Genomic DNA, 12,597 nt, shown 5'->3' on the forward strand with positions numbered 1-12,597 from the left:
TTCCCTACAACACCGAGTATGCAAGATGGTGTCCTGTTACTCTTAAAGGGCAGGGGAGCAGGATCTTAAGGATAAATGGCAAGAGACAACTCAGTTGAAATCCTAGCACTGTAAAGATGACCCCCGCAGCAGCACGGAAGGGGACCCGTGGCTATGATTCAAACAAAAATCTTGGGCCACGCTGGTGTTGCTTACAGTGGGGATGAGCAAATCACTTTCTATATAATTGTAAAATTGGATTTTCTACAATACAAGTATCTCCAGTTATCTCCGGAACTGAGGTAAAAAACCTGAAAGCCGAATTGTAATGCAATTTGTCAAAATAAATACAAACTATAAGAGGGCAGGTATTGTTGGGGAAGTTTTCGGACTGCTTGCTGTGTCCTTCCTTACAAGCCCCACCTTCTCAGTTTCCTTTACAGGCTCCTCTTAAATGTTGGAATTCCTCTGGATGAGGTTATGGATTATACTCTGCACTCTCTTCCCATGGCTTTAAATATTACCTATACCCTGCAGACCCCCCAAATTCATACCTACAGCAACAAGATCTTCGCTCTCCTACTTCTCCAACCTCAGCTAGAGTCATCATCCCACTCAGGTCTGGTGCTTCTGGCTAAGGTGGCTCTGGATCAGTTTCTAGACTCACCAGACTTTCCTGCTTGGGAGTCTATACACATACTTAGTTTATGCGTCATATGTTTCAAGTCTCAAATCATCTCAGGCCTTCCAGGACAAACAACTGAAGTAGCTGCCCTGTATTCCCTTCACCATTTTCTATCACAGTAATTAGTATTTTTTCTATTCACTTGTCACTATTATCTGTACTTCTTTTATGCATTTATTTTTTGTTCACTAGTAGACATAAGCTCTATGAGTGCCTTCATTCACCAATATATTCCTGGGGCCTAGCTTAGTCCCTATCTCAGAATGGTGCTTGATAAATATTTGTTATATGAATTAATGATAGAGATCGCATTGCCTATTCCATTAGGGCCTTGTATATGATTACTTCTCAAAGTCTTGATTTTTTTCATTTAATTTTTAATCAAATATTAAATGGAAAATTCCAGAAATAAACAATTCATAAGTTTTAAATTGTGTGCTGTTCTGAATGACGTAAGGAAATGTGATGATATTCTGCTGAGGATGTGAATCATCCCTTTATCCAGCATTTCCAGGCTGTATACTCCCCACCTGATAGTTACTTAGTAGCCATCTTGGTTATCGGATCCACTGTCATGGTATCGCAGTGCTTACGTTCAGGTAATCTTTATTTTCTTAATAATGGCCCCAAAGCCCAAGAGTAGTGATGCTAGCAATTTGGATATGCCAAAGAGAAGCTGCAAAAAGCTTCCCTTACATAAAAAGGTGAAAGTTTTTGAAAAATTTTAGAAAAAAAAATCACATGCTGAAGTTACTAAGATCTATGGTAAGAAGGAAACATGGATCAGAAATAGTGAAGTTTTGCTGTTGCACTTTGAACTGCAAAAGTTATGACCACAGTCAATGATAAGTGCTTAGTTATGACAGAAAAGGCATTAAGTTTGCAGGCGGAAGACATGAATGGAAAACAAGTTCCAACGTGTTGTGACAGAAAGCATTGAGCCTAAATGACTTAAGCAAGGGATCTCCTGAAGTGAGTGACACCAAGCCATTTACCATAAGCAAGGGATGGTTTCACAGATTCAAAAATAGATTTGGACAGAAAAATGTAAAAATAACTGGAGAGGCAGCATCTGCTGATAAGAAGCTGCTGCCACATTTCTGGCAAAGTTGAAAAAGTTGTTGAAAGAGAATGGATACCATCCAAAGCAAGTCTTCAATTGTCATGAAACCAGGCTCTTCTGGAAGACGATGCCCAATAGAACCTATTGTCATAAAAGTGCAAAGGAGGCACCAGGGCATAAAACATTGCAAGGACAGATTAACTCTGATACTATGTGGCAACACTGCAGGGCATATGATAAAGCCAGGCGTAGTGTACAAAGTGAAGAACTTACACACTCTCAAAAACAAAAATTGTCTGTTCTCTGGCAACATAATCAGAAAGCGTGGGAGACAGCCATCTTGTTTATGTTACTATTCTACAAATGCATTCATCACAAGAAAGATGAGTACAGTACAATAAGATATTTTGGGAGAAAACAGACCAAATTCACATAACTTATTGTTTTAATTCTATTTTATTATTTGTTTTTAACTTCTTACTATACCTAATTTATATTAAACTTTATCATAGGTATGTATGAATAGGAAAAAACAGTGTATATATATATAGGGTTCAGTACTCTGCAGTTTACTATAGATATCCATTGGGGATCTTGGAATGTGTTCCCCTCTGAGAAGTGATTTCTCTCCTTTTAATAAAAACTTACATGATGATTATGCCAGTTGTATTCTAAGTGTTTTTTAATCACAACAACCAGAGGAAACAAGTGTTATTATTATCCCCATTTCACAGATGGGGATACTGAAACACAGAGAGGTTAAATAATTTGACCAAGGTCACACAGCTCACAAACAGAGATAAGACCAGAATTCAACTTCAGGTAGTCTGGCTTCGGAGTCTTTGCACTTAGCCACTCTGTCCTGTAGGTTTATATGTGCCCTACTGAGACTGTGGTAACTCTTAACACTGACCCTGCTGCTGGCTGTGTCCCCCAGGTCTGGGAAAGATGTACGTAATAAATTAACCAGGCATCCTTAGTTTCACAGTTATCATTCCCTCCATGCTGGAACACTTCTTCACTAGGCCACACTGGGTCTTCCTCCCACCTCACTGGCCTCCTCTTCTCAGTCTCCTTTATGGCTTCTCTTCTATTCTCAACCTCTCTTCCTGCTCAAGATAAAAAGCCTGGGAGTCTTGCTTCCTCTCTCAATTTCAGATTTTTCTCTTATCTAAAAATAGTCTCCTCCTATGCACCATCTAATGCTTTACTCTATTTGATTTTTCTTCAAAGCATGTACTGCTACATGAAATACATATTTATTTCACTTGTATGTTTCCTCCACTAGCACGTAAGCTCCATGATGGACTTAAACTATCTTAACTTGGGTTCTTTTCATATGTTCTGTGTTTCTTTTACCATTTTTTGCCTTCTTTAAATTTTATTATTTTATTTTTAATTAGTTTGATTATTTTTTTATTTCATTTTTCCCTCTACTAATTGAGAAGTTTTATTCTTTGATTCTATTGTTTTAGATAAATGAAAACATGCATGCTGAATTCATTGGTGGCTAAAATCTAAAACAAAATTATCTTTCTCCCAGATAACAAAAACTTAAGAAAGCTTTTACTCCATTAACCCTTCTTTTGACATACATACAATTATCGCCTAGTATTTTAAGCATATCTTTTCTTTGAATCTCAGTAAACATTATTATCATCACTACTTTTTGCAGTCATTTAAAGAAATGTTTACCCAGACTTTTATCGCTTTCTTTGCTTATCTTTATGCATCTCAAACTTCCATCTGGGATCACTATTCTTTTGCCCAAACTCTCTATGGAGAGGTTCTCCAAGTAGGTAAATTTTCTCTTTTTGTCAGTTTGAATGAAACTCTCGAACTCTTGCTCAGGGGGAGTGCATTCTTTGACAATCATTCAGGAATGGAAGAGGTGAGAACATTAATGGAAAATTATCATAATTCCCCATAACTGCACAATTCTACTGTGTCTGAATTTCAAACATTCCATATGGGCTAAAACATCTCATTTATGATGCCACAGTTCTCCTTTGCTGAAGACATGTGTAAGCCAATAAAAGACAGAAGCCATACTTTGGGTTCTGGTGCCAAAATTTAGAAGTTCTCCTTTATTTCAAACCCAGAGATTTTATTTATACCACAGATTAAGCATCAGAGTAAAGCTGAGAATGAGTGAGATATATGCTTATCTTTTGTAAAAGGGCAATTGAAATAAGAGAGATAGGAAAGAAGAACTAGTATACAGGCAGATCAATTTTGGTAAAAAATACATATGTGTGTTGACTATCTGGAAATTCATTCTTTCAAAATTGTTTGGTCCAGAACACCATCTGGATATCTCCTGGAATGTATTGTTCCCCTAGGAGTATCCATAGCCCAATTTAAAAACACTAAATCAGCATATAACTTGTGAAACCCACAAAAATGTTCCTGCCAGGCTCTTGGGAAGAACACAAAGATCAAACATGCTTTCATAAGAGCAGCACATATGAAATCTTAAGCATGAATCTTAAGCATATAAGTAAGTCATGAGATGGACACTAAGTTAAATGGCAGATAAATAAACAAGTAAGGAGCTAGCTGATAGTAAACAAAACAAGCATTTATTGCTACAAAAGTGCTTTGAACTAATTCAGAAATTACTGCCATATCATCATACAGAAGTTTAAGAGGATCAGAATAGTTAACATACAAACTCAGAATTACAGTTCTCACTAACACACTAAATGCCCAATCTCTTAACATAATCATGATGAAAATCTGACTCTAAATTATGCCAATGTGTGTAGAACTATAAGGAAATGAAATTTCTGTAATTACAGCCCAGAGAAAGACTATGGTTATTTCATTTTAAAGCATCATTGATTTTTTAGGAATTAAAGAAAATAAAAGCAGAAGGCTTACGGGCCAGGGTACACATGAGAAGCAACTGGAAAGCTTGAGCAAAAGCACATGTTCAAACCTCACTACAAACTGGTTGCTAGAATCTCCAGGGTGATTCTTGCTGATTATCCCTGGTTAAGAACCACTGCTTTAGGGAATTTATTTCTAGAATATCTGTTGGGGTCAAGACATGCTGGAAACAATTCTTTCACATTTAACCACTATTATGAGCTTTACCAAAACCACTGTACTCTGGACAGTTTGATAGAGACTCCATTACTTAAATACAGAGGGAGATCCAAGGCCTTCATTCTTAGCAATAAATTTGTAGTATAATTTTACTAAGAATAATTGCATACCAGGCAGCATTCAGAATATTTGCTTGTTCTTTGGTTAATGGACACTATTAAAGCAAGTCACAAAATGTGTCCCACCAACAGTTAAATAGGATCAAAAGTCTGAAACTTAATATAGAAAACAAAGTGAAATTTTGAGCAATAAGAAACTTAATATATTTGACAGTTTTAATTACAAGAGTAGACAAAGAGGAGAGTGTTAGGGGAAGGCAGATCATATGGACTAAACTGGAAAGCTGTTCGAGAACTAAGTCAGTGCTAGACTTCTGCTGTCTCTCCTGGCTCACATGATCTCTTTTGAATCATGTCTCTCTCTTTTATTTTGAAGAGCATATGATTGAAAAATTGGCCTTGTAATATTATAATATAACTATCCTTAATGACTAGTTCCTGGATCAGAGGCTAATTGTATGATTCGGTGTTTTTGAGGTTAATTATATGATCCACTCTGGCCAAAGTAGCAGAACTGGTTTTACTCCAGCATACCAACTGTTTTTATCAGTAGGGCATCGAAACCTGAAAACACTGTGAGACTTTGTAAACTGCTTAGTATATTCCTATTGTTAAACAAGTTTAGTGATAAAATCCGTGGAAAATTTTCTTGAGTAGTCTCTTCAAGCAATCTTTTCCAGTGATCTTCAGCAATATTCACTAACCTTCCAGCCTGAACTTTGGCAAGTTCAGAGGAGGCACCTCAGATCTTCTGATGGTCAGATGATCTTAGTTCGAAAACAGGGAAGTCGAATGAATAGAGTTTACAAGAGTTTATGAAATAAGAGTTTCCAAGATATCCCAGAGACTAACTAGAGAGACTGGAGAAATTGGAAATTTTTTGTGGTGCTAATCCAAGCTTGATGTGATGAAGTTTTCTATTGTTCATTTCTATAACAAATGACCACATCAAATCACCTTAGTGGCTTAAACAATACAAAGGTATTACCTATTAGTTCTTTAGGTCAGAAATCTGACATAGGTCCCACTTAGCTAAAATCAAGGTGTTGGCTAGGCTGCAATTCTTTCTAGAGGCTCTAAGAAAGAACCCAATTCCTTGTCTTTTGCAGCTTCTGGAGGCTGAACACATTCACTTCCTTGTGACCACCGTCTACCATCTTCAAAGACAGCAGCAGAAGGTTGAGTCCTTCTTTGCTGCCATCTCTCTGGTTCTCTGATCGCAAATGGGAAAGGTTCTCCCCCTTTAAGATTTCATGTGATTAGGTTGGGTCCACCCAGATAATCCAGGATTATCTCTCTAGCTCAAGTTCAGTAATCTTAACCACACCTGCAAAGTCCCTTTTGCTAGATAAGTAATATATTCACAGGTTCCATTGATCAAGATGTGAATGTCTTTGAGGGGCCATTATTATGTCTAACATAAACTCCTAGAACAGATATTTCAACCAATCAATAGGACTTTCCTGTTAGCTGGGTTGATGGCCCATAAAGTCGATTTGGTATGGGAATGGGGTGGAAGAGGTAAAAGAAAGTATTGAGATCAAGCATTAGCCATTTGGATAATTTCACCCGTTTCGACCATTCTCAGACATATGAAGATCTGTCTGTCTGCTATCTTTAAGAGGAAAAACCTGAAGTCATGAAATAATGGATGTCTTGGGGGAGCTTCTAGATTTAGGATCAACAAGACTTACAAAAGCAGGTCTGTTCCTGAATGTTCCCAGGGCAAGCTTATTTTCTGACCTTTCCTGAGAGCACTGGTGCCTCCTCCATGGGCTCCCAGTTGCCAGGACCACCTGCCATTTTCTGTTTCTCTTTCCCCTTATGGGCCCCATCTTGCTCAGGCCCACTTCCTGAATGGAGCAAAGGGGGCCAAGGAGCAGGGTGTAGAAAATGATTGTGAAAATAGAAGATGGTGAATGGCCAACAGACATGTGAAAAGATGCTCAACTTTACTAGCTATTAGAGAAGTACAAATCAAAACCACAATGAGATATCACTTCACACCTGTTAAAATGGCTATAATCAACAGGACAAGTAATAACAAATGTTGGAGGGGTTGTGGGAAAAAAGGAACCCTTATACACTGCTAGTGGGAATGTAAATTGATACAATCACTGTGGAAAACAGTATGGAGGTTCTTCAAAATATTAAGAATAGAATTATCATATGACTCAGCAATCCTCTTCTGGGTATCTACTCCCAAAATTTGAAAACATTTATAAATAAATATATATGCACCCCAATGTTCATAGTAGCATCATTCACAATGGCCAAGACACAGAAACAACTGAAGTGTCCTTCGGTAGATGATTGGATAAAGAAGATGTGGTACATACATACAATGGAATATATTACCCAGTCATAAGGAAGGATGAAATACTGCCATTTGCAACAACATGTATGGATCTTGAGATTATCATCTAAGTGAAATAAGTCAGATAGAAATAGTTGAGAACCATATGTAAAAACTCATATGTGGGGTATAAAACTGAAAGCAACAAACGAACAAAACAAACAGAGACTCATGGACACGGACAACAGTTTAGCGCTTACCAGAGGGAAGGGGGCAGGTAGATAAGGGTTAACGGGGTCAAATATACGGTGACAAAAGGCAATTTAACTTTGGGTGGTGAACACACAATGCAATATACATATAATGTATTATCGAAGCATACGTTTGAAACATGTAATTTTACTAACCAATGTCACACAAAATATTTAATTTTTAAAAAATGCAGGTTTGCAAAGACAAAAAATAAAAAAGAAACAGAAGATAATGTTGAGCCCACACTAGAATTAATATGTGATTGGAGTCCCACCTGGGAGTTGATTTGGGTCTAGGCTAGTGTTAGAGCAATCACTTGGAACAGAATGCAAGCACGAGAGTCTTTTGGTTCTGTTGAGAGTGGCTCTAGGAGAACAGATGCTTAGTTAAGACACTACCTCAGACAGTTTTGATCTCTTTATTTCTCATTCATGTTGGTTGTACCAGATTTCCTCCATGACATTGAACAATTAATTGTTGTATAATTTTTCTGTTGATAGCACACAATTTTTCTAAATTAAAAAAAAAAAGACAGGAACAAAAGGGTTATGCTTTTTATCCATGTCTCTGTGAACAAACCCAGTGATTACCATAACTCAAATTGCTGCTGAAACTCTCCGTATTTTGATGTGCACACTGTTGCTCATGTTACTAAATCTCTGTATACATCCTGGGAAGTTAATCTTGAATTAGGAAAACTGATTAAAATAAAAATGGGCCAAGTTCATGATTTTTATATTCATAGATTCAAAATTTCTGTGAGGATATGTGCAATGCAAATTGAATTATCTTCCAGAGAAATAACGAAAAACCAAACCAAAACAAAAAACAGAAACCGAAACAACGGTAAAATATGGGTATCCAAGCAGAGAAATGTATAAATTAGGCTTGCTGTGGTTTCAGTTGATTGTGATTCAATTCTGCCCGTCAAACAACCTTTACTTGCTAAGCTACACAAACTCAATTCTCTTCAGTCTAAAGTAGATATTAACCATTTTTCATGTAGCAACATTTCCTCAAATTTTCCACTTTTAACAAGAGGTTTTTCACTGAACTTTGAAGATAGCTTTATTAGTCCTTATAAGTGTTTTAATCACTGTCCTTTCTGATTGCCTTTAGGAGGAAAGAGCAGTTGTAATTGTTCAAAGAAAAGTCAGAAAGGTGAAAAGCCATTGTTTTTGTGCCTATAGGCACAGGCTAAGTGAAAGTAAGCATTAAGGAAATAATGTAGAAAATTCAAGTCTCCGCATTAAAAAATAAATTGGATAATTGTAATGTCTTTACTACATAGCTTTCTTTTTTTCCCTCCAGACCCACTCCCTGTCCCTGTCTACTCTGCTTTCTGGTTCAAGATGCTGAACTGTGTGGACCTCCCCAATCAGCATTCTTGTCCTCTGGTTTGCATTTGGGTTTGAGAATAGAGAGCCCCAGCAGGAGGTCAGGGAGAGAGAAGGGTAAAGTCAAGGCCCCTATGGATGGCCATGTCCCTCCATTGAAGACCACTATTCTCGTCAAGGTTGCCCTTTCTTCCAGACCCTGGAAACTGCTTTCTCTACCTTTCCCTTCAGGTTTTCCACTGATATAAGATTGAGGGTACTGTGTTCTCTTTTGTGGTCTTGGTTTCCCATATCTTGCCCACAACTTTATAAATACCCTCTTTAGTAAACCTTCCTCAGATTATCCTAATTGGACTGTGCTGTTTCATATTACAACCCTTACAGAAACAGAATCTAGTTCATTTAGTCTTATATTTAAATTCCCACATTCTGGGGCCACTATCATCTCTTCCTACTTCTATTCTTTATGGATCAAAAGCTTTTAAAGGTTTCCCATCACAAATATAGCAAAATCCAAATTCCTTACCATGGCCCAAGGATCTGTATGATCAGGCTCTTATTCAACTTCACTTTGAGTCACATTCATCTCCTAGATACTAGAGCACACCAAGTTCTCTTTTGCCTGTTGTTCACTTTGCCTGGACACTTCTGCTTCCTGCTCTTCATATGGTTAGCAATGTCAAAGACAAAAACCAAATAACTAAGAAGATAGATTTTATTCAGGCTATTGCAATAGTGAAAGCACCCCGGATCTCAAGATAAGAGGGTGTATTAGTTTCCTACAGTTGCTGTAACGAATAACCACAAAATAAGTGGTTTAAAACAACAGAAAATTATTCTTTTATAATAAGGCCAGAATTCCAAAATGAATCTTAATGGCTAAAATCAAGGTATTCGCAGGGTTGTGCTACCTCTGGAGGGTCTAGGCAAAAGCCTGTTTCCTGGCTTTTTCCCACATCTAAAGTCAAATTCCTTGGCTCGTGGTTCCTTCTTCCATCTTCAGAACCAGAGAGGCACCTTCTCTCTGCCTCTGCTTCTCTCTGCTTCCATCCCATGGCTGCCTTCTCTTCTATCTATAGGCAAGTCTCCTTCTGCTTTCCTCTTACAAGATACTTATAATTATATTTTGAATCTATCCTGGTAATCTAGGATAATAGCCCCATCTCAAGCTCTTTAATTACATCTACAAAAGCCCCTTTCCATATAAGGTAACATTCATAGATTCCAAGGATTAGGATCTGGGTATCTTTCAAGGGCCATTATTCAGCCAAACACAATGTGTCTCAGCAGGGTGGTTTTACCTTAGATTTTTATAGGGAGTAGCAGGCAAGATACAGGTAAGGTTGTTAACAGTTGGGATTGTTTCTCAACCAAAAGAAGTTCTAGTGGAACAGGAAATGTTTATTTCTATGTTCAGCTAGTTTTAAGGGGAAAAACAATTATAATCTTTGCTAATTATTCATGAGACAAAGAGCAAAGTTAGAGGGTCTGCATCTGACCTTGTCAACAGATTCAGACAAAAAAGGAACGGTCTGGTTTTGGCCTTGCCATACATAGGTAAACATGGGAGTCCTCTACAAGTCTTATGGGAGTCATGAGAAAGAGTGGAAAGAAAGTTTTATTTAAGCCATGCAGGGAATGGTAGTTTATTACAGTTAGCTGTTTTCTAGAACACAAAGGGTGGAGATTGGAAAAAAAGGAAGATTTGGGGAGATTTTTTGAACCATCACTGTTTCCCAAGAGCATAGGACTCAATAGTTCATTGTCAGTACCTTCTTACCAAATATTTTTTCATAGATACCCTCCCTGAATGCCGTATCTGAGTACTGCCCTTTCCATGATTCCACCATAGTTTCCTCTTTATTTCCTTCACAGCATTTTTCATAATCCATAGTTATTTTGTTTACCTGTTTACTTATCTATCTAGGCCATAAATATGGTTATCTTATATCAAGAGTTTAGAATAATGTATCTTTACATCCTTAGAGCCTGGCACATTTTTATTGAATTGACAAAAGAAACAATACCAGATGGCCAATAAACTCTTGAGAAACTGCCTGGTAATCATCTCATTGGTAGTGAAATATATGAGGATAAAACTAACAGCGAGATAAACAAGAGAGTCAGAAATCCTCGGCAGGAGAACCCACATGTTCAGAGACACACAGAAGTGTGTGTGGAATGTGAGGCATGCCTAGTGTGGGGTGTGGGTCTGAACTGGTGGGGTGAAGTTCCATTGATAGTCAGAGACCAGCACCCAGAGGAGATTGGGCTTTATACTTCCTATTCCCCTCAGTGATCTGCTTTTATTCATCCTTTTGACAAATATTTGTTGAATGCATACCATGTGCTAGGCACTGGTCTAGACTTTGGGGACATAGCTGGGAACAGAAATTAGTCTGACAGTAGATAGAATAAATGTTTAAAATAAATAGTGCTGAGTGTTAAGGAAAAAAGCAAAGTAGAAGAGCGAGATGTGGAATGTAAGCTTGTGATTTATTGAGAGTGGCCAAAGAAGGCCTCCCTGAGAATTTGCTGTCTACCAGGTGTGGGGATGAGGTGGAAGCAGCAGTGGGGTTTTTAACTGAACTTGAAGGAAGTGATATGTGGGGGAAAGGCATTCCAGGCAGAGGGCACAGCAAACATTCAGGTCCTGAGGTATAAACTCACCTGTAAAAAGGCTGGTGTGGTCTAAACAGAGTGGTGGGGGGTAGAAGGGTACATAGTTGTAGGAGATGAGGTCCCAGAAGTAAAGGAGGAGGATTTCTGTTGTAGGGCCTTGTAAGCTTTTATAAGGACAGTGGGTTTTCCACTGAGTGAAATGGAAAGCCATTGGAAGATTTTGATAAGAGGAGGGGCTTGTTTTAGTTTACATAAATAGATTTTAATTCATGTAAAGGATTGCTTGTGCTGCTATGCCGAAATGAGACGGGAAAGGATCAATGCCTGATGCAGTGATCCAGGTGAGAAATGATGGTGGTACACAGATCAGGGAGGTAGCAATGAAGATGGTGAGAAGTAATTAGATTGTGGGTATATTCTCAAACCAATAGAATTTGCTGATAGGTTGGATGTGAGGTGAGGGAAAAAAGTCAAGGATGACTCCAAGATTTATAGCAAGGATAAGGTTGCCATTTATTGAGAGTTAGAAGTGTGCTAAAAATGCTGTCTTGGAAAGGAAGATCAAGGGCTCAGTTTTGGAGACATAAAATCTAAAGTGCACAAGTAATACTTTTTTAAAAAATAGAATTCATTCTGTAAATGTAACTGTGAGCATTAGGAAATCATAGAACTGGTGATTGTATCTCTCCAATATGCTGGTTGCATTAGAGGCTGGAGTAGTTTAACATCTTTCAAGACCTGATATTGCTTACCTCTCTGAACTTCTCAACTTCCCCGAGAATATTTCTACCACTTCTTTGTTGGAAGAGGTACAACAGGAAAATTAGAAAATCCAAGTACATAATTGCTTTGAAATAATAACTGAGAAGTCTGTATGTGAAATATCCATTTCCTGATCTCTTGGGCATAAAAGAGTAGATGTACTGCATTCGGAAGCTCAGGAAAGCCACCAGCATTGGGGAAAGAGCTGCATCAGAACAGAGGCCCGTGCTTTGGCCCCCAGGGCTCTGCAGCTGCATCCGCAGCTCGGTAGTTACTCATGTCTTTCTCTAAAAAGTCCACTGCTTAACTTTGGCCCCAAACAATCCTCTGTTGAGAGATGGTCCAGGCTGAGGAAGAAAGCAAGGCTCCTTGCTCCAGATGTCATTGCTTATCACTTTCACTTAAAGCAATGACATTCATTACCTGGATCT

The sequence above is a fragment of the Pteropus alecto genome, unplaced genomic scaffold (genome assembly GCF_000325575.1).
Source record: "Pteropus alecto unplaced genomic scaffold, ASM32557v1 scaffold86, whole genome shotgun sequence".
NCBI classification, from domain to species: Eukaryota; Metazoa; Chordata; class Mammalia; order Chiroptera; family Pteropodidae; genus Pteropus; species Pteropus alecto.